This window comes from Panthera onca, chromosome B3 (assembly GCF_046562875.1).
Source record: "Panthera onca isolate mPanOnc1 chromosome B3, mPanOnc1 haplotype 2, whole genome shotgun sequence".
NCBI classification, from domain to species: domain Eukaryota; kingdom Metazoa; phylum Chordata; class Mammalia; order Carnivora; family Felidae; genus Panthera; species Panthera onca.
The window spans coordinates 123,687,338-123,710,155 of NC_138344.1; the positions used below are offsets into that span (position 1 = coordinate 123,687,338).

Consider the following 22,818-nt stretch of genomic DNA (forward strand, 5'->3'; position numbering starts at 1 on the left):
GGGAAAACTGGACAGCGACATGCAGAGGAATGAACCTGGACCCATTCTGACACCATAGACAAAAATAAACTCAAAATGGATGAAAGACCTCAATGTAAGACAGGAAGCCATCAAAATCTTCAAGGAGAAAGCAGGCAAAAACCTCTCTGATCTTGGCCACAGCAATTTCTTACTCAACACATCTTCAGAGGCAAGGGAAACAAAAGCAAAAATGAACTACTGGGACCTCATCAAAATAAAAAGCTTCTGCACAGAGAAGGAAACAATCAGCAAAACTAAAAGGCAACAGACAGAATGGGAGAAGATATTTACAAATGACATATCAGATAATATCAGACATATCCAAAATCTACAAAGAACTTATCAAACTCAACACCCAAAAAACAAAGAATCCAGTGAAGAAATGGGCAAAAGACATGAACAGACACTTCTCCAAAGAAGACATCTAGATGGCCAACCGACACATGAGAAAATGCTCAACATCACTCATCATCAGGGAAATACAAATCAAAGCCACAATGAGATACCACCTTACACCTTCAGAATGGCTAACATTAACAACTCAGGCAACAACATGTTGGCGAGGATGCAGAGAAAGAGGATCTCTTTTGCATTGTTGGTGGGAATGCAAGCTGGTGCAGCCACTCTGGAAAACAGTACGGAGGTTTCTCAAAAAACTAAAAATAGAACTACCCTATGACCCAGCAATTGCACTACTAGGCATTTATCCCAGGGATACAGGTGTGCTGTTTCGAAGGGACACATGCACCCCCATGTTTATAGTGGCACTATCAACAATAGCCAAAGTATGGAAAGAGCCCAAATGTCCATTGATGTATGAATGGATAAAGAAAATGTGGTATATATATATATACAATGGAGTATTACTTGGCAATCAAAAAGAATGAAATGTTGCCATTTGCAACTACGTGGATGGAACTAGAGGGTATTATGCTAAGTGAAATTAGTCAGAGAAAGACAAAAATCATATGGCTTCACTCATATGAGGACTTTAAGAGACAAAACAGATGAACATAAGGGAAGGGAAACAAAAATAATATAAAACGAGGGAGGGGGACAACACAGAAGAGACTCATAAATATGGAGAATAAACTGAGGGTTACTGGAGGAGTTGTGGGAGGGAGGATAGGCTAAATGGGTAAGGGGCACTAAGGAATCTACTCCTGAAATCATTGTTGCACTATATGCTAACTTGGATGTAAATTTTAAAAAATAAAAAAATAAAAATAAAAAAAAAGAAATGTAAATGGTTCTGTAGGCTGGAAGAGAAGGAGTTCATGTGTTAGATTGGATCAGTTCTGAGGAGTAGAAAGTACACTTGGAAATAGAGATTAAAGTCAGGTGAGAAATGGAGGAGGCTTACAGGTGGTTTTAAGGAGTTTGTCCTTTGTCCTTTGGGAAATGTAGAATAATTCAATAGTTTTAAGCAGGATATGATGTAATCTGATTTGCACTTAAGGTTTACTCTGGTGTTAGTATGAATGCTGAAGTGAAAGGCAGGGAAAATCTATTTTGGGGCTTCTTTTACTGAGTGTGGTGGTGAATTTTATGTGTCAGGGCCATAGCGTGCCCATATATTTGGTCAAACATTGTTCTGGGTGTTTCTGTGAAGGTGTTTTGGATGAAATTAACATTTAAATGGGTAGACTTTGAGTAAAGCAGATTGCTGTACCTAATGTGGCTGAGCTTCATCCGGTCAGTTGAAGACCTAAGTAGAATAAAAAGACTGGTCTCCCCTGAGGAAGAGAGAATTCTTCAGCAAACTGCCTTCAGACTTTATCTGCAACATCACTTTTTCCTGGTTCTAGAGCAGAGTAGTCTTAGACTCAACTGGAACATTGGCTCTTCTGTGTCTCTAGCCCATGAGCCCACTCTGCAGATTTTTGACTTGTCAGCCTCCATATCAGTGTAAACCAATACTTTATAATAAATCTCTCTCCCTCCCTTTCTCACCCCCTCCCTCCTTTCTCTCTCCCTTCTCTCTGTCTCTCTTTTCTCTCTATCTCTCTTTTCTCTCTCTCTCTCTGTTGATTCTGTTTCTCTGGAGTATCCTGACTAGTATAAATTTTGGTACTGGGAGTGGTTCTGGAAGAACAGAATCTTAGGGATGAATTTTCTGAGTTCACAACAATGTGAATGTACTAACATTACTGAATTACACACTTGTAAGTGGTGAAGATGATGAATTTTATGTGTTTTCATCACAGCTAAAAATAAAAAGTATTTTTTATTAGTAAAAAAAAGAGAAGAATCTGGGTGGCCACATATATAATACTTTTGGATCTTTTTGTCAAAGTAACAATCTTAAATGGTTTAGCATTTGACAAGTCAGGAAATAGTCTAAGAAAACTTAATTGACTTGCCCAAGGCACCAAAGCTTAAAGTGGAGGAGGTATGTCTTGAACTTACATTTGCTGATGTAGTTTCCTATATTTTCCTATATTTTCACCCATTACTCCAAAACTGAAGGAAAACCTTGATTTCAGTCCAAGGACTTTACATTTGAATTACAATTTGCAGTTCTCTGGAAATAGCTCAGTACTTTCCAGGATGGCCACAATGTAGATGCTAACTAAGGATTTATTAACAATGGAGGTGGGCATGATCTGATGGGATTAATCAGGTATGGGTCACGCTGCCCCAGAAGTAATTTCCATAAACTACACAGAAAACCTAATTATGTAAATCACTTTAGAGATCCCCAACTGACCTTCTTGACAAGACCTAACCAGCAGTAATGAGTGGAAAAAGAAAATACTGAAAACTGGATCATTTCCTCAGACAAATCCAGAGTTGACTACAATGCTTCTTGAATTTGAGTGCTGTAGTTGCATACTGGGGACTACAATTGCTAATTCAAACTCCCTGAATGTGACATATAGATTCACTAGGAAGTAAACTAAAAAAAGAGCTGTTTTCTGTTTCTGAATGACCTAGCTTTATTAAAACTTGAAATGTTTCTCAAAGTGATGGTAAACAAACTTCTTGAACTGGCAAGGAAAAAAAATCACTCTGTATTTTCTAATCAAGGAGGATTAAAAGGCTGTGAAACTATATCTAATGCACAAATGTTGTAATTACGATAAATATTTGTCCTTTCTGTTTTCACTACAAACTCAAAAATCCTAGAGTCTGTGTTTGGCACATGCAGGAGATTACAGCCATCTGCTGAGAGACAAAGCTGTCAATTATAAAACAATCTGGCTTTCTATTTCATTCCATTTCCAGGTTAAATGTGGCCCAGCTGAGGTAGAATCATACTATTACTACTATTAAAATTGAGAAATTTGTGATGCCCTCTGCCTTGTAAACCTATTCTCAGGATCCCAAGAAATTTGCAAATCTCTGAACTTGGACTTTCAAACTCAAGGTCAGCATGTCTTGTACAGGCCATTAAATAAGGGAAGACTATGAGCTTTATATCTAACTTGAATACAAAATGATGTTTTTATTCATTTAAAATGTACTTTAGGCTAAGGGGAGAAATTATGGCAAACAGAAACAACTAAATGGAGATAGGGTTGTTCTCTCTCAGCAGGACTGGTGAACATTTAAAACAGAGGCTTTGAGGTTAAAAAAGAATAATAAAACAATGAAACACAGGGGGCTCCTGGTTGGCTCAGTTGGAAGAGATTGTGACTCTTGATCTTGGGATTGTGAATTCGAGCCCCACATTGGGTGGTAGAGATTACTAAATATACAAACAAGTAAACAGACAAATAAATAAATAAATAATAAATAAACTTAAAAAAACCAATGACACATGAAAAGCAGAATGGTCAATTTAGTAACTTAGGATTTGGCAACATTGAGGAGGGACAATTCAAAACCATAGCAGAGACATTTTAATGGAAGAGGCAGTAGTCCTAAAATTGTGGCCATTAAAGACGAAATGGAAGTGAGTTTGCCTTTGTTACAGCCAGATTCCATATTAGAAAATTCACTCTGCTTTCTGAATTTTTCCTACAGTTTTACTGGAAACAGTTATCTTGTGTTTTGCCTTAGACAGTTAAATTACCTTTTAAAAGACTGCTCAGAAACTCTTCCATTCCTCAGCAGCAGTGGAGGAAGAATTGGCTTTTAAACAGACACCTCACAGTAGAGAATAAACATTTTCCCACCTACATCTGGGTGTGGGTCAGGCCTGAGGACACTTCCAAGTGGCCATTGAGAGCCTAGATTAAGACTCTCTTTACATAATGCTAATCATAGTGTTTTCTGGAAGAGTTCTTCCTCAAGGCCATTAGTGACCAGACAGAAATGAAAGAGTTTGAATTTTCTCAAGTGCATGATTCCTCCCCTTAACTCAATTTAACAACCATACTTTGCATTTCATACCAATCTTGGGTCAATAATTTCACCTACTGACTCTTGAAATCAAAGCAAAAAAAAACAAAAAAACAAAAAAAAAACACTCTATTTTTTTATAATTGAAGGGCCCACTGAAACATAATTCATAAAGTTGCTAATGCTTCTCAGTTAACTATAAAAATGCTTATCTAACAGGATTCAGTATAAAGCAAATTGGGTAACAATTAAGGCATCTGGCTCTAGCCTGCAGAAGCAAATTTGGCCTCCTGGTTCAGGGAGAAGGTTAAGTTGGATTTCAAAGTTACCTTCTACTTTCCAGCTGGCTCTGTCCTCCCATATGGTGACTGCTTATCCTAGCAGCATCCTCACTGTTACTATTTCATTTTCTCTTCTCTCTGTTTTGTACTCAACCATCAACACTGTGTGTCCTGGATCTTATTCCATCCACCAGATTAAATGTTAACCCTATGATAAAAAACAGTCGACTAACCTTATTGTTTAGTGCAGCTGTTCTCAGCTTTCAGTGTCAATATATTCCTGGACCACAATCAACTGTGAAGTTTATTTATTTACTTTTTTAAAGTTTAATTATTTTTGACACAGACCACTAGTTGGAGAGGGGCAGAGAGAGAGAGAGACAGAGAGGATCCAAAGTAGACTCTGCACTGACAGCAGAGAGCCCAATACAGGGCTTGAACTCATGACTTGCAAGATCATGACCTGAGTCAAAGTCAGATGCTTAACCAACTGAGCCATCCAGGAACCCCAATAAACTGTGAAGTTTACTATAATTCATTTGACACCTATACAGAGACTCCTCTACTTAAAGACTTTCAACTTCAGACTCTTTTAGACAAAAAATTTTCACTACAGAATCGTCAACTTTTCTTTCCTCAACAAATGATAATATATGGGGGATCCTGCAGATAGGTATTGAAGGATCAGATATACCACCTAAAAATATACCATCTTGACATAAGGATTACTTTGAGTTGAAGGCAATTGAGAACTAACAGATGCAGAAAGTGTTCTCTGCCCTCCCCTTATCTGCCTAAAAGCAGAACATAAATTTCCCTTTGTGAAGGTTACCTCATTTTATCAGGAAGAGAAGAGTGACTGTCACCTGAGACAGAGAGCCAAGGTGAGTTTGCGCAAACTTTACTAAAAAGCCCTTATCTCCCATCCATTGCCCCATATATTCCCTAGTCCCTTCCCCATAATTTATTGCCCTCTGAAGCTCAAACTTCCTTTCTTTTGTTAAAATGGTATACAAACCCCTGAGTCTAACCACTTTTTTGAGTGTCATTTTTCTATGAACTCTTATGTATGTAACTCTTAATAAAAATTCTGTGCCTTTTACCTCTTAATCTATCTTTTGTTAACTTCACAGACCACCCCTTCAAGACTGAATGTGAGAATTATGATATGGAAGAGTTTCAACACTGCATGCCTAAGGTTGATACAGGAGAAGGACAGGAGTATGTTTGAGACTTAATTCCTACATGTAGTAAAGTTACTGCTGATGGAAATTTTTCTGGGGACTATGATGTTGGTTCACACTCAAGACAATTTGCATCTGCACATCATTAAGGCTAATGGTAAGACGGAAAATAAACTTGTGAAGTTTATTAATGACATGTGGCTTCCACTGCTTGTTAACCTACAATATCTGTTTTCCTATTTTTAATTCATAACTTGAATTTCTTATTCATAATGAATTTTTTATTTATAACCCTTACTTCCTTATCAGCTCTGATTTCATTCCAAGTAGCAGTGATTCACTGTTTAGGCCAAAGAAAAGAACTTACCACCTTAGGCCTCCTTGAAACTAGAGGATTATATGGCCCAGTTGTGGCTAATGAGGGGAGGTCTCCAAGTGGAGATTTTGAGAATAATATTGTTTTCCTGTCAAAAGAGACAAACTCATTTGACATGAATCATATGAACCGTTTGCTGTTTATTTTTCTCTTTTCCTCTTGCTGGAATACAGATGCAATGTCTGAAGCACGGCCATCTTGCAATCATGAAGTTAAAACAAACAAGCTAAGACCAAGAGGAAGAAGGAGCCTTGCTTTTGATGACTTCCTAGAACAAGTGTCCCAGTTTTGGACTGCCTGTATCTGGAATTCTGGTCATGTGAGAAAAGTCTCTGTTTGAGCCACACTTGAGGTTTCTGTGATATTAAGCCATTTGTAGTTCTAAGTGATACTCCTGCTCCAACAGACTTTAACTGCTCCAACAGACTTTAATATTGACAAAAAGTGGTCTATTTGGGGGGAAAATGCTGGGAAGGTCTTATTTTAAGACTCGCTCAGACTTCTATGCAGGAAAGGGTACTGCATAGTACCTTGAGCAAGTTCAGTTTCTCTCTGAAACTACAGACTTACATAAAGGGAAGAAGAAAAAGACAAACAAATTTTGGCTATTCTTTCTTTGCCAAGGGACTGGCATTAGTAAGTTATTTCTCTTTATGCAAATTAAAATGCATTGAATATTTTTCCCACAATAATGCCTCTTTCCTTCACTTGTCAATTGAAGTTCCCTACTAGTGATAGAAGGGAGGAACTTTAAGTAGCACTCCTGGAATCAAACACACCCTGGGAGTTTATCCTCCAAGGGAATCTCCTATGCTATATTTGTCACAGGAAACTATTTAAAAACTGCTGGAATCGAACAAGCAATCCTAAAATTCATATGGAACAACAAAAAGCCCCGAATAGCCAAAGTAATTTTGAAGAAGAAGACCAAAGCAGGAGGCATCACAATCCCAGACTTTAGCCTCTACTACAAAGCTGTCATCATCAAGACAGCATGGTATTGGCATAAAAACAGACACATAGACCAATGGAATAGAATAGAAACCCCAGAACTAGACCCACAAACGTATGGCCAACTCATCTTTGACAAAGCAGGAAAGAACATCCAATGGAAAAAGACAGTCTCTTTAACAAATGGGCCTGGGAGAACTGGACAGCAACATGCAGAAGGTTGAAACTAGACCACTTTCTCACGCCATTCACAAAAATAAACTCAAAATGGATAAAGGACCTGAATGTGAGACAGGAAACCATCAAAACCCTAGAGGTGAAAGCAGGAAAAGACCTCTCTGACCTCAGACGTAGCAATCTCTTACTCGACACATCCCCAAAGGCAAGGGAATTAAAAGCAAAAATGAATTACTGGGACCTTATGAAGATAGAAAGCTTCTGCACAGCAAAGGAAACAATCAACAAAACTAAAAGGCAACCAACGGAATGGGAAAAGATATTTGCAAATGACATATCGGACAAAGGGCTAGTATCCACAATCTATAAAGAGCTCACCAAACTCCACACCCTAAAAACAAATAACCCAGTGAAGAAATGGGCAGAAAACATGAATAGACACTTCTCTAAAGAAGACATCCGGATGGCCAACAGGCACATGAAAAGATGCTCAACATCGCTCCTTATCAGGGAAATACAAATCAGAACCACACTCAGATATCACCTCACGCCAGTCAGAGTGGCCAAAATGAACAAATCAGGAGACTACAGATGCTGGAGAGGATGTGGAGAAATGGGAAGCCTCTTGCACTGTTGGCGGGAATGCAAATTGGTGCAGCCACTCTGGAAAACAGTGTGGAGGTTCCTCAGAAAATTAAAAATAGACCTACCCTATGACCCAGCAATAACACTGCTAGGAATTTACCCAAGGGATACAGGAGTACTGATGCATAGGGGCACTTGTACCCCAATGTTTATAGCAGCACTCTCAACAATAGCCAAATGATGGAAAGAGCCTAAATGTCCATCAACTGATGAATGGATAAAGAAATTGTGGTTTATATACACAATGCAGTACTACGTGGCAATGAGAAAGAACAAAATATGGCCCTTTGTAGCAACGTGGATGGAACTGGAGAGTGTGATGCTAAGTGAAATAAGCCATACAGAGAAAGACAGATACCACATGGTTTCACTCTTATGTGGATCCTGAGAAACTTAACAGAAACCCACGGGGGAGGGGAAGAAAAAAAAAAAAGAGGTTAGAGTGGGAGAGAGCCAAAGCATAAGAGACTCTTAAAAACTGAGAACAAACTGAGAGTTGATGGGGGTGGGAGGGAGGGGAGGGTGGGTGATGGGTATCGAGGAGGGCACCTTTTGGGATGAGCACTGGGTGTTGTATGGAAACCAATTTGACAATAAATTTCATATATTGAAAAAAATAAAAATAAAAAAAATAAAAACTGCTGGAATAATACATGTAGCTATGATTAGTTTTCTAAATTCACATGCTGATTTTAATGATCCTTTCTTTAAACGCAAAGTCTTAACCCAACAAAATTCTGTAGAAGAATGAGAAGGTGGGTGTTTGGGGAACTGGTCCTTTCAGTATTCAAAATTGGTTCGCCTCCATGGGTAATCCTCTTTTAAAATATGAATGCTAGATGGAGGTAAGTTGGTGGAAAAGCGAAAGGGAGAGAGGAAAGAAGTGGCCTCCATCATAATACTTTGCATATGGCTCCCAAGCTTTCTCAGTAGGTTTATTTGTTTTTTGTTTTTTTTTTTTTTTTTTTTTTTTTTTATTTTTGGGACAGAGAGAGACAGAGCATGAATTGGGGAGGGGCAGAGAGAGAGGGAGACACAGAATCGGAAACAGGCTCCAGGCTCCGAGCCATCAGCCCAGAGCCTGACGCGGGGCTCGAACTCACAGACTGCGAGATCGTGACCTGGCTGAAGTCGGACACTTAACCGACTGCGCCACCCAGGCGCCCCTCAGTAGGTTTATTTGTACAGTGATCATTCTTTAGGGCTCCCTGCACTAGGTAAAGATTCCATCATTAGGTTTGTGACTTGTAAAACTCCCTTGCTGCCTCACTCTCACTGGAAGGGACCAAATGAATCAATCCGCATCACTTTCCCAAGGCTCTGTTTGCAACCAAAAGGGCCAAAGGTTTTCTTGTTTATGATTAGCAAAACATCCTGCTAGAACGAGCTCCACAAGAAGGTTTGCCAGCATCACACATCCTCATCCCTACATCCAACTCATAAAGAATATACACTCTTTGTGGTGTATAGGATGGTGCTTAGCAGCTGTTTAACAGCACAGCAACTGTACACAGGACTAAAAAGCAAAGGAAAATACCAGATTTGATTGAACCTGCAGGGAAAATTTCAGGTGGCATAATGTAATTACCTGAGTTAGGATATTGAGGTTAAATAACACCTATGCTCTCTTACCTAAAAGTATCTAGGATCTATACCAGCCATAAATGACTTGGATCTTAGTTTTATAACCTGGTAGTGGAAAGGGAGGCAGTTCTCCAGCAGCACAGCAGTCTCTTGTTGGAAACCCTGTTTCTCATCCGGCACCACCTGTGTGTCCCCTTGGCTGCCCCCCAGCAGAAGGCACTGATGCAGCCAAACCCACTGAGCCTGTGAGAGTGGCCAGAAACACAGCAGAAGGTGTTGGCTTCCTGGCCTCTCGTTGAGGCCATCTGGACCCTCTAACACACCTGTTTGGGAGGGTTTCCATAGCTTCGTTTACAAATGTAAGTGCAGCTCAAAATGTTCCAGTCCAGTGCTGATCATTCGCCCTTACTTTTTGGGATGTTAATTATGCAACAAGATCATTTCTGTGCCCATTTTTCTCCTCCGTTATAAACTTTAGATGACAAAAATGTGCTTCTCAGTATGTTTTTTTTTAGTAGAATGAACAGATGTAAAAGTGTTTTCAATTCCTTAATAAAGGTGACATTAGGCCAGATTTGATATTACACTAAGTCCCACATAACATTTAAAAATGGGGTTTTTCAACCATAAAATTACTAATTGATCTGTCTTGTAAAAAGATAAAGGAAATGAATGTCTATTTGAGTTTCATTTCTGTCAGGCTTCCGATTCCTTATTTTATGTAGTGCAAAATGAATTTTAATGAACCAGCCTCCAAATTTCAAAATATGCCATTACCCTTCTGAAGTAATTGGCATATTTGACTGCCTTTTCCTTTCTTAGAGTCTGTCTGACTTTCTAATCTTAAAGTCAATGTTCCATTCAACATGTTCTTGTGCATGCCATCTAAAAGAAGTAAATTAAAACAAAAGGAGAGACTATACCAGGAAGAATTCATTCATTGAGCCACTCAACAAATATTTATGGAATTCCTGCTGTAGGTCAGGCACTGTTCCAGGTGCTGCAGAAAGAGGGGGACATAAGTGAAAAATCCCTGTTTTCATGGAGTTTCCATGTCAGTGCAGTAAGTCAGTATAATAGATACACAAATATATAATATTCAGGTGATCAGAGCTACAGAGAAAAATAATGAATGTTGATGTGTAGAAAGGCACAAGATGGAGAATCTCAAGCAGAGACTCAACTAAAGCAAAAGTGTGAGCTATTGGGGGATGAGAATCAGCAGATAGAGTAGCCTTTCTTCTTCCTCCCATTTAAAAAACAATTGTTTAATGTTTTGTTTTGTTTTTTTGAGAGAGAGAGACAGAGGGTGAGTGGGGGAGGGGGGGGAGAGAGAGAGAGAGAGAGAGAGAGAGACAGACAGACAGAATCCAAGGCAGGCTCCAGGCTCTGAGCTGTCAGCACAGAGCCCGATGCAGGGCTTGAACTCATGAACCGTGAGATCATGACCTGAGCTGAAGTTGGACACTTAACCAACTGAGCCACCCAGGTGCCCCTCTGATCTCAGCTTTTTGCCTACTTATATCCATACAAAACATTTCTGGCTGCATTGTCTAATCTGGGAGGGAAGCTACAGAGGGCATGAGGAGAAAGGCAACTTTGATTGAGTACTTACTTGTGCCACAATATGTATATTTCCGTTTTGTGAATCTGTGGGGCAACCCTCTGGTCTGTTGATCTGATCCTTATTTTATAGCTGGGGAAGCAAAAGCTCAGGGACATCAGGTAGTTCGGTGGACAAATGTTCTAGTTATTTATTGTTGCCTTACAAACTCCTGAATTTTGTGGCTTAAAATAACAATTATTATTTATGTTGCTCATAAATATGCAATTTGGGCAAGACTCAAAAGGGAAGGCTTATGTCTGTCCCCTGTGGCATCATTTGGGGAGCACAATTTAGGGCTAAGGATCCATATCCAAGATGACTCATTCCCATGGCTGGCAAGTTAGTGTTATTTATCCAATTTATCCAATGACTGTCGGAGGGCCTGTGGGCCTCCTTTTCTCTCCATGCAGACTGGGCTTCCTCACAGCATAGTGACTGGGTTTCTAAAACAATGTTCTAAGAGAAGCATAAGATAGAAAAACATGGCATTATGATGGTGTAGTCTTGGAAGCCCATTATGCCCAGGTCTGCCTCTCACTAGTGTTGGGTCCTTAGCAAACTGACATCACCCCAGAGGGAGGGCATTTTCCCAAATAACAGGTTTCTCTGCAACCATTTGTTTAGTCAACAAGCATTCCTGAGTGCCTCTAGCACAATAGAACTCTGCTCTGGAGTCCAATTGCTTGACTTTGCATCCTAGCTCTTCCACTTGCTTGCTGACAAATTAGGAAGATTTACTCAATCTCTCTTTGCCTCAGTTTTATTAAATGTAAAGCATCAGGATTTAAGGAAAGTCCAGAGAACTTCTCATGTACCTAATAAGAGCACTAATTTCTACCCCTGCAATACCATCAGCTCAGCCCCAATGCCTTAAAAAATCAATCCCAAGAAGGAAGGTAAAATTAGAATTAATGGCCTACCTTCTCCAAAATTGCCATACATTTTATCTCCACAAGAGGTCCAAGACTTATATGATATCTTTTACAAGAATTCCTGGGGCGCCTGGGTGGCTCAGTCGGTTAAGTATCCAACCTCGGCTCAGGTCACGATCTCACCGTCCGTGAGTTCGAGCCCAGCGTCGGGCTCTGGGCTGATGGCTCAGAGCCTGGAGCCTGTTTCCGATCTGTGTCTCCCTCTCTCTCTGCCCCTCCCCTGTTCATGCTCTGTCTCTCTCTGTCTCAAAAATAAATAAACGTTAAAAAAAAAATTAAAAAAAAAAAAAAAGAATTCCTATTCTCTTATGTTTTTATATAACCCTGAATCTAATGCAAGCTCTCGTCTACCATTACCACCATCACCCTTGCCCCAGCAGAGCACCAAACTCTTCCACTCTTCCTTTTGGAATTCATGGGCATCATAAGGGCAAAAACAAAAACAAACAAAAACTTCTTTTCTAAGCAATCTCTTCACCTTCTTTAAGGGAAAATGGTTTCCTAAAGCTCTTCTCTGCAGTGGCTGTTTCTTCGTTTCTCTTGTTTCTGTTTGTTTGTTTGTTTGTTTTGTTTTGTTTTGTTTTTTACCACATCACCCCATGTGGTGAAGGGCTTTGTGGTAGGATAATCATCTTTCTTGATCTTTCTTACTGTGTCTAAATCATTTCTTTTCTCACCATCCCCAAATCCAATGTTCTTCAAAGCAAATGCCATAAGACTATATTGCCTGCCATCACTACATAACACAATCATCCATGGATACCATGCTTTTTCCTTACCATTCACTTGGGACTTTAGCACCTGCCTCAGTCAATAAGTTTTTCTCTGCTACTGTATCAGTCACTATGTTATCTGGTTTTACCACATGTACAGATAATCCACCCATTATCCTGGCCTCTAACAATAAATTGTCCTTCCCTCTTCTAAAAGTCTTGTCTTTTATCCCATCTCTACCATGCACTTTTACAGCCATATTTTGGATCCTATCATTTCAGCTTAGCACTGGTTCCAATAATTCTTAGTTCATCAAGAATTTTAATCCACTTTTTTTCAACATTCCTCTCTTCCTTCTTCTTCCTCCTTACCTTGCTATGTAGGTAGGATTCTACAGTCTATTACTAATGACCAATCCTTTTCATAGTCCATCAACGACTTGACCTTTATTTCCTATGCAAACACAGTGGTTTGAAACAACACTCATTTGTTTATTTCACAGTTCTATAGGTCAATGTCTTGTGGGTTCTTACCTGGAGACTCTGAGGAATTATCCACTTCTAAGCTCATTCAGATGTTGGCCAAACAATTCCATACAATTGTAGGACTGAGGTCCCATTTCTTTGCAGGCTGTTGGCTGGGAGCCACCCTTAGACCCTAGAGGCCACTGTCTGGCCCTTGCATGTAGACCATCACATTTCAAAGCCAATAAGTTCCATTGAATCTTTCTCATACTTAGAATATCTCTAATCTCTTCTTCTGCCTCTCTGCTTTTAATGTTTCATGTGTCTACATTGGGCCCACCTGGATTATGCAAGATAATCTCCTTATCTTAAATTCAGCTGATTAATAACCTTACGTCTTCAAAGTTCCTTTATAGCAGGAGCTAGATTAATGCCTGATGGAATAACCAGTGGATAGGATCCTGGAGAGTCATCTTTAAAATTTTGCCTACCACCATCTATGTAACTTTTACATGACAAACTCTAACTCTGTTTAAACCTGGTTCTTGACCACTTTGCAGCTACTCCATAGCATCTCAGTATGGCTGAAGAAAAACATTCAATATTCTTACAGGGACATTCTGAATTTGTGATGGCAAACCTCAAGCAGGACTAAGCACAGTCCAACAATCATTCTGTGCTTCCCTAGGGACACCAGCATATAGAAGATGTTTAAGACATTGGGACTAATGAGCTCAACAATAGAGAGAATGTTGATAGAGAACAGAAGAGAGCTGATGATTGAGCTCTGAGGAAGTCCAATATTTAGAAGTCAGGAAGAAGGAGAATCAAACAAAAGGAACTGAAGAAAAAAAAAAGCAGCCACAAGTACAAGGAGAGTACAGTGATCTAGACAATAAATAAAGAAGGTGTCTTAGGAACTGGGGATTCATCAACTGTGTCAGATGTTGCCAAGAATTGGGAATTGTTCATTGGGTTTGGCAAAATGTAAGTCCACAGTGACCCTGAGAAGTGGAATATTAGTAAATGGTAGGGGCAAAGTCTGACTGGAATGAGTTGAAGAGAAAATAGCTATTGGGGAAGTAAAGAGAGCAAGAGTGGACAACTTTCTAAGGATTTTTGCTATAAAAATGAGCACAGAAATGGGGGTAGTGCTGTAGGGTTTTGTGGGATTTAAGAGCAAAGAAAGATTGGTGGGAAAGCAGAGGGGGGCGTTTGTATTGACTACTAGTTGGTGTGAAAACCCAAAAGAATCCACTTAGAAAATTTTAATTTCAGCTTTTCACTGTTAATATTTTCAAATTACTGAACATTGAATGTGTGGATACTTGCTTAGATCTTTATGCATTACTGGACAAGTTCTAGCACAGTGTAGAGTAAGAAGGCCATAACACATTACACTGTACCCAGGAACCATATATCTTTTCCATGACAAAGTCCAGGGAGGATTTTTTTTTTAATGGGAGAAATTTCTGTATTTTGTATTGTGAGGTTAGCAATGCAGCAAAGAGAGAAAAAGGATGCAGAACAGAAAGTACAATTGTAATTGGAAAGTCATAGAATAGGCAAGAGGGGATGAGATTGAGTGCATCCTGGGAGGTTGATATTAAATTAAAGCAAGGAGTTAAATAGGAGCAGGGAAGATGAATATTTGCATAAAAATGCAACAGATGACAAGATTTGATAATGGGGAAATGCCATAGATTTCGTCTGATTGCTTTGAATCTTCCTCCCAGTGAAATAGAAGTTGAAGCCATCACCTGGATATATAATATGAATAGAGTATTGAAGATTAGAAAAACATGTGAAATGCCATGTGGGGCAGTGGAAGCATCCCATCTCAATCAGGCTTTACCCCTACCATTTACTGATATTCCACTTCTCAGGGTCACCGTGGACCTCTACAATGCCAAACCCAATGAACAATTACCAATTCTTGGCAGCATCTGACACAGTTGATGAATCGCCTGTTCTTAAGACACCTTCTTTATTTATCTTCTAGATCACTATAATCTCCTGGGTTTTCTTGTACTTGCACTTTTGGCTGTTCTTTTTTAGTTCCTTATGCTTGGTTCTCCTTCTTCCTGACCTTTAAATATTGGACTTCCTCGGGGCTTAGTCGTCAGCTCTCTTCCATTCTCTATCAACATTCTCTCTATAGATGAGCTCATTAGTTCCAGTGTTTTAAACATCTTCTATATGCTGATGGCTCCCAGTTTTATATTTCTAGTTCTGACATATCCCCTGAGCATTAAACTCATTTACCAATTGCTTACTCAACATCTCCACGTGATTGTCTAATAAGGTTCTCAAAATTAGCATGTCTAATATAACACTCATGCTCCTCTCCATTTGCTCTCTCCCCTCCCCACCACAAGTCAGTTCTCTGCCTGTTTCATCTTCATCAATGTTACAATTCACCTATCTGCTCAGATCAAAACTGTGTTAGTCAGGGTTCTCCATAAGGCAGAACCAATTAGATGTGTAAGCATGTAGAAAGAGAGATGTCTTTTAAAGAATTATTAGCTCAGGCAATTGTTGAGGGATAGCTAGTCTGAAATCTGTAGGGAAGGCCAATAGGCTAGAAACTTGGGGAGGAGTTGAGGTTGCAGCTTAAGTCCAAACACAGTCAGGAAGCAGAATTCCTTCTTCCTTGGGGAACCATAGTCTTTGCACTTAAGGCCTTCAACGATTAAAGGGTACTGCCTCACGTTATGAAGGGTAATCTACTTTACTCAGAGTCTGTTGATTTAAATGTTAATCACATTAATCATGTTAATATTTATCTAAATGAAACTTAAATTTAAATGTTAATTTAAAAAGTATCTTCACATCAACATCTAGCCAAGCTGACATAAAATTAACCATCACTGTCCACCCCTTATCAACTTGACGTCCATATGCACCTTCTTAAATCATATTTAATCTCCAAACAAAGGCCATAAGGTCACACTTCTGCCTAACATGATAGAGATATCCTATGTACAACCAAAACACACTCATAGTTTTCCTAGAAAAGGATGCAAAGTCCTTAGGTGACATTCACTTTTCTTCTTTATATCTTGTATTTAAATACTGTAATGTAAAATCTGTACATCTTATCTTATGTGATATGATAAAGAGAGAAAAGGGAAAAAAACAAATATTTTATATATATTATTTATGTTTATTATATGTATTCATATCTATTTATTAAATATTATGTATATGTAATATTTTTGGTGTCAATGCAGAGCTTGTGTCCAATAATCTTAAACGGTCGCTATTTTTAGTTCTCCCTTGTAGGAGGCCCATAGGCAGCAACCATGGCACCCATTCAGAATGACATGATCCTGAAGCGTGACTTTCACAAGGACTGGCCAGGGCACTTGGCCATGTGGTTCAACCAGCTGGTGCAGAAGATCCACAAATACAAGACCTGAGAAGCCAAGGCATGCCACAATGCCCAATGCCCTGCATGTGGGCCCATCCAGCCCACTGTGAGGTGCCCTATGGTGAGGTATCACACCAAAGTGCGAGCTGGCAGGGGCTTCAGCTTGGAAGAGTTAAAGGGTGGAAGGGTGGCTGGCATTCACAAGAAGGTGGCACAGGCCATTGGGATCAGTAGATCCAAGAAGGTGGAACAAGTCCTTAAACCTCTGCAGGCCAATGTGCAGCAGCTGAAGGAATACCACTCCAAGCTCATCCTCTCCCCCCAGGAAGCCCTCAGCCTCCAAGAAAGAAGACAACTCTTCTGAAGAACTCAGATTGGCTACCCAGCTGCCAAGACTGGTCATGCCTATAGGGAATGCCTATAAGAAGGAGAAAGCCGGAGTCATTATAAAAGAGAAGAACTTCAAGACCTTTTCCAGTGTTAGCATGACCCATGCCAATGCCAGGCTCTTTGGCATCCAGGCAAAAAAGACCAAGGAAGCTACAGAACAGGATGTTGAAAAGAAAAAGTGCCACTGACAAGTTGTGGAAAAAAAGGGCATTATTTTATTTTCCTCAGTACATAGTCACCTTGATAAAAGGCCATATATCCCTTTGGAATACACTGAGAGAAATATTAACAGTATACATTTTTGACAGTGTGGTGAGGTCCTTCCACAAGGGGAACTGTCCTCTCTTTCATTCAATTCAAGGGGTTCTTAGTCTCTATAAACTGGCTTGGAGTTTAGGAATTATGGGTCTGTGATTCTGCTTTTATAATTAAAATTTGTCTCTTGTTCCTGTGACCTAGATCTCTCTGCTTATACAAATCAAGTAAGAATTTAGTAGACTTACCATGTGTTTTACTCCTAGAAATACCATGATCAACTAGCCAATACTGTAGGTCTCTGAAAGTCATAATATTCTGACTGCTGCTTTGATTCTGCTGTCCATTATAGTAACCATGCCCACCTTGCCTTTGGTGATTAAATAGCACCACTTGGCCTCTGACATCTTGGGATTCAATTACTTCTGTTGCATTTAGGTTTTCCAATTCAGTGACAGATGTTCCCACTATAATTTCTGACTTAGAAAATCAGGGGCACCTGGGTGGCTCAGTAAGTTAGGCATCTGATTTCAGCTCAGGTCATGGTCTCACAGTTCTTAAGTTCGAGCCGCATGTCAGGGTCTGTGCTGACAGCTTGGAGCCTGCTTCAAATTCTGCCTCTCTCTTTCTCTCTCTCTCTGCCTCTACCACTCACTCTCTCTCTCTCTCTCTCTCTCAAAAATAAATATTAGGAAAAAAAAAAGAAAATCACAGAGCTCCTCAAGAATGTTGGGGCTCCCCTCACAAACTTGTTGTTCATAGTCATAGTGAAAATTATGTCCTTTGTACCCTCCTAGGGTGGATGAGCATATCTTAAATGATAAATCCACTCTAACATTCCAGTCTCCCTAAGCTTTTGAATCTCCTCCTTTCTAGTTTATCAAGGCAGTTCTGGCATTTCAGTTCATTTAGTGTCAGTCACCTGTTGGTTTGTGTTTCAGGTAGCCAACCAACCAACCAGTTAGAGCTTTTTCCAACCCTCTAAGTTGCAACATTAAATCCAGATCTCTGCTTAGTGGGCCTAAATAAATTCTGCCTGATCCAATTTTATGGTCTTTCTACCACTATGCCACACCTTTAATATTTACTCCTACCCACATTTCTTGGATTTCTCTTTATATAAATTGGAAAAATCAAGTAGTTCTTGTGGAGTGTACTCCACCTATTTATGGGTTACACTTTGTACCTCACCATTAGGGGCCTACAGGAACTTGAGTCCAGTGATAAATCTAGAAGCAAAGAGGAGTGGTGGGGGTAGGTTCTGAGGAGAATCAGCAGTGTCTTGTAAGGCAACTACCTTAGGGGAGGCCATTACAATTTGTTCAGGCAGAGGAGGGTTAATCTCCTCAGATAAGGATGGAGTGGTTTCTTCTACTGGCAAAGAAGACTCATGGGAGTTTAAGGGTTCAATGTCCCCAGCTTTATCAGGATCTTCCCATATGTCCCCAATCAAATTTTCAGGATCTCATTCCTTCCCAATCTATGCCCTCACTTTAATAGCAGACACCCTGTGAGGTTGAAAATTCAATTTGCATTGTAATTCAACCACTTGCAGGATGAGACTCTGAGTTTAGTTTTCAGCAATCTCAGCTCTTTGGCTACAGGTGATAAGGGTTTCTTTCAGGACAGACAGAGATACTTTTAGGTCATTTATGCAGCACATGATCTGGGAATTTTTTATCCTTTTATTTCCTTTCATTTCCTCATCCTTTTATTTCCTCACTTTGTCCAGTGCAATTAGGAGCAACTAGCCAATCTCATACTCATTATTTTGATAAAAAATGTTCTAAAATATTAAAAACATGGTCACTCAGAAACTTGTCTAAGAGTTTGATTAGGAGTATCCAATGGCGATACTTCATGAACCTCTATTGTCACATCACACCACAAACTATCCATGCTCTGTTTACTAATGGAGTAGTCATCAGTGCCTTTGAATTTAGTAAGATTAGAGAACCAATTCCAAAAACTGGGCACCATGCTCCAGCTAACTTGACGCATAAAATTAAGCATTATAAAAACCTACAATCCTTAACGTTTTTCATTCTTACCACATTTGATCCATCAACTCCACTTTCAGAGTATACCCTGCCTCTTATCATTTATCACATTCAACATTGTTGCCATCCTCATCCAAACCATCATCATCTCTCACCTACACTCTTAAAATAGTCTTTTTGCTTTCTTTGCTTTCACTCTGCCTTCTATCCCACTGGTCCCACATACACTCTGAGTCTGTAATTTATGCAGCAACCAAAATGGTTTATTTAAGATCTAAATTTAATCATTTCACTCATCAGCTCCAAAACTCCAGTGGCCCTATCAAACGCAAAAGTAAAACTCAAACTTCCTATTGTTTACAACTCTCTGCAGTCTGACCCTGCCTCTTTCTCTGATTTTACTTCCATATTCACCAGCATTTTTATTAACTTCCTAATTTCCAACTATAGGTGTGTTGTTTTTTTTTTAATGTTTCTTAAAGTTTATTTATTTTTGAGAGGGGGAGACACAGAATCTGAACCAGTGAGCAGAGCCCGATGCGGGGCTAGGACTCACAGACCACAAGATTATGACCTAAGCTGAAGTCAGATGCTTAACTGACTGAGTCACTCAGGCACCCATCAACTGAAGGTGTTTTTGTTCCTTTTGCCTGGAAACCTCCTCTCCCAGATGTTTATATGGCTCCATTCAGATCCTTGCTCAGAAGTCACCTCTTCAAAGTCCTTTCAGGGTCACTCTATTAAAATTAAACATTATACACTATTCTCCTATGCTGATTAACATTTCTTCATTACCCTTATCACTGCTTAGCATATTATATGTGTATTTGTTTGATGTCTCCCTTACCAACTAGAATAAAACCTCCAAGGGGACAAGGGCTTGCATGCTTTGTGTCCTGCCAAATCCCAAAGCCCTAGAACTATATCTAATGTACAGTAATGTACAATCATATTCGTCAAAGAAATGAATGGTAGTAATAACAGTACCCTAAGGTTAGTACTTATAAGGTTGTTTAGATGGTTAAATTTGATAATACACATATGCCAAAGACTGCTAATTATCTTCTAACGTCAATTCTTCTTTCCTTCTTTCCTAATAGAATCCCCAATTTTTATTTAGTCATATGGTTTCAATCACTCTGAACTAGTGCCATGCCTGGAATCAGACTGCAACCACTGTTGCACCCACCACCTCCTGTTGCCTCTGGACCATGGACCCCACAGTGAACAAGCTTCGGGCCTTGGTGAAAATGTGCAGGCAGGATCTGAGTATTCTGCACACTGAGGAAATGCACTTCCTGCATGAGTGGGTGGAGAGCATGGGGGTAAAATACCACCTGCTATTTATAAAACTACATCAGAAGACAATATCAAAGAAGAAAAAACATTAAGAAGGAGGAGGAAAACAAAGACAGACAAATCATAAAGTGAGGAAAGTGGTCTAAAAGTTTACAGTGAAGTGTGATTGAACCAGATACTTATGCCCCTCAAGAAATGGGAGATGAAAATGTAGAGATGACTGAGGAAATGATGGATATGGCAAATGATAAAAATGTAGCTGCCATTGATGCCCTAAGTGATGGTGAACTACAGAAAGCCATTGACTTGTTCACAGATGCTATTAAGCTGAATGCTTGCTTGGGCACTCTGTATGCCAAGAGAGCCAGTGTCTTCATCAAATTACAGAAGCCAGATAAATACTGCCATGCAAGACTGTGACAGAGCTATAGAAATAAATCCTGATTCAGCTCAACCTCACAAGCAACAAGGGAAAGCATACAGACTTCTAGGCCATTGGGAAGAAGCAGCACATGATCTTGCCCTTGCTTGTAAACTGGATTATGATGAAGATGCTAGTGTAATGAGGAGAGAAATTCAACCGAGGACCCAGAAAACTGCTGGACATCAGAGAAAGTAGGAGAGAAAATGTGAAAAGTGAGAGATCAAAGAAAAAGTAGAAAGGGTTAAGAAGACTTGGAAAGAACATGCGAGAGCCTAGAGGAAAGAAGAAGCCAGAGGACTATCAGGAGCTCAGGATGGCTCTTTCCCAGGTGGCTTTCCTGGGGGGATGCCTGGAATGACAGGGGGCAAGCCTGGAATGTCAGGAATGCCTGGGCTCAGTGAAATTCTTAGTGATCCAGAGGTTCTTGCAGGAATGCAGGATCCAGAAGTTATCATGGCCTTCCAGCATGTGGCCCAGAACCCAGCAAATATATAAAAATATCAGAGCAACCCAAAGGTTATGAATCTCACCAGTAAATTGTCAGCCAAATTTGGAGGTCAAGAATAATGCCCTTCTGACAAATAAAGCCCTTGCTGAAGGATAAGCAACTTAGATCACCTAATGGACGTCACAATAACACAAACCAGCGTACCTCTGGCCTTCTCATGGAGAAAGCTGGGGTGCTGTGAAGATAATCGCTACCCCTCTGCCCAATATGCAACTGAGACATTTTACAGTGGTTTCCCATTGGGGTATTCATTCAGATAATATTTTCCTATTAGGAATGACAAACTTTAAACACTTCTTAAGTCTTAAAAATATTTGAAAACCATTTAAGAGGGTGTGTTAATCCCTACATTTTTCCTTACTAATCATTTCAGTTTGTTTTTTTTTTTCCTCTTTGGCTTAATTGAGCAAAGAAGATATTTCAGTATGGAAGATGTATTGCTTAGTCTGAGTGAAATAAAGGTTTATTAGCAGGAGGCAAATCTCACATTTAAACACATAAAGTTTAAGTTGGTTACTCAGGCATTTTGACTTCTTTTTAAATGTTTTATTTTTAAAACATGATTTATTTGATAAAATCACTGGGACCACCAGTATTGCAGTAGGACCTGGGTAAGGACCAGAAATACTTGACAAGGCAGCAGAAACCTTACTCCTTTTATAGAGCATGCATCCTTGTGCAGATGCATTGAAATATTGCACTGTGGTTAAGGGATAGTTTTTTATAGTGCTGCAGTAGAGTTGGATTACTTAGCTGTGTTCTTGTCTGATATAGAAAATGAACATTTCACATCATTTGCACACAAAAAAAGACTCCTTTTCCCACCATGCCTTTCAGTTAAGAATGCTCATGTGACTAGTTTCAGCCAATATGGCATAAGCAAAGTTCCACATGAAACTTCTGAGAAGAGATCTTAAAAGAAGTAGGTGAAGAGGAGGAGTTTGTCCCCCTTCTCTTTCTTGGCTGACAGCAATTCAGGCATGATGGCCAGATCTCCAGAAGCTCTAACATCCATCTTGAAGCATGAGATGACCTTCAGAATAGAATTCTACCATGGAGGATCATAAGATACAAAGGGCCTGGGGTTTTGCTACCACAGAGTGACATATTATGTCTAGCCTCTGAACTTCTTGACTGTGAGGAAAAAAGTAGACTTCTTTCATTCTTAACTCATTATTTTGAGATTTTCTGTTTCTTTCAAACAAGAAACAATTTTAACATGTAAGTGACCAAGACAAACTTTGGACTATAAAACCTTAATAAGTATTGTCTTTTAGTTGGTATTACTGTCATTATTTAAAAAAATTTTTTTAAATGTTTATTTACTTTTGAGAGAGAGACAGAGAG

At 39.5% G+C, this 22,818-nt stretch overlaps 3 pseudogenes; 2 read left to right on the plus strand and 1 right to left on the minus strand.

The window, feature by feature from the left end:
* Positions 1-13,017, minus strand: part of LOC132669784 (ribosome biogenesis protein NSA2 homolog pseudogene) — a 32,364-nt pseudogene extending 19,347 nt beyond the window's left edge.
* A 3,510-nt stretch (positions 13,018-16,527) lies between these two features.
* Positions 16,528-17,173, plus strand: LOC132669785 (large ribosomal subunit protein eL13 pseudogene; annotated as a pseudogene).
* A 3,278-nt stretch (positions 17,174-20,451) lies between these two features.
* Positions 20,452-21,530, plus strand: LOC132668511 (hsc70-interacting protein pseudogene; annotated as a pseudogene).
* Positions 21,531-22,818: the final 1,288 nt, after the last annotated feature.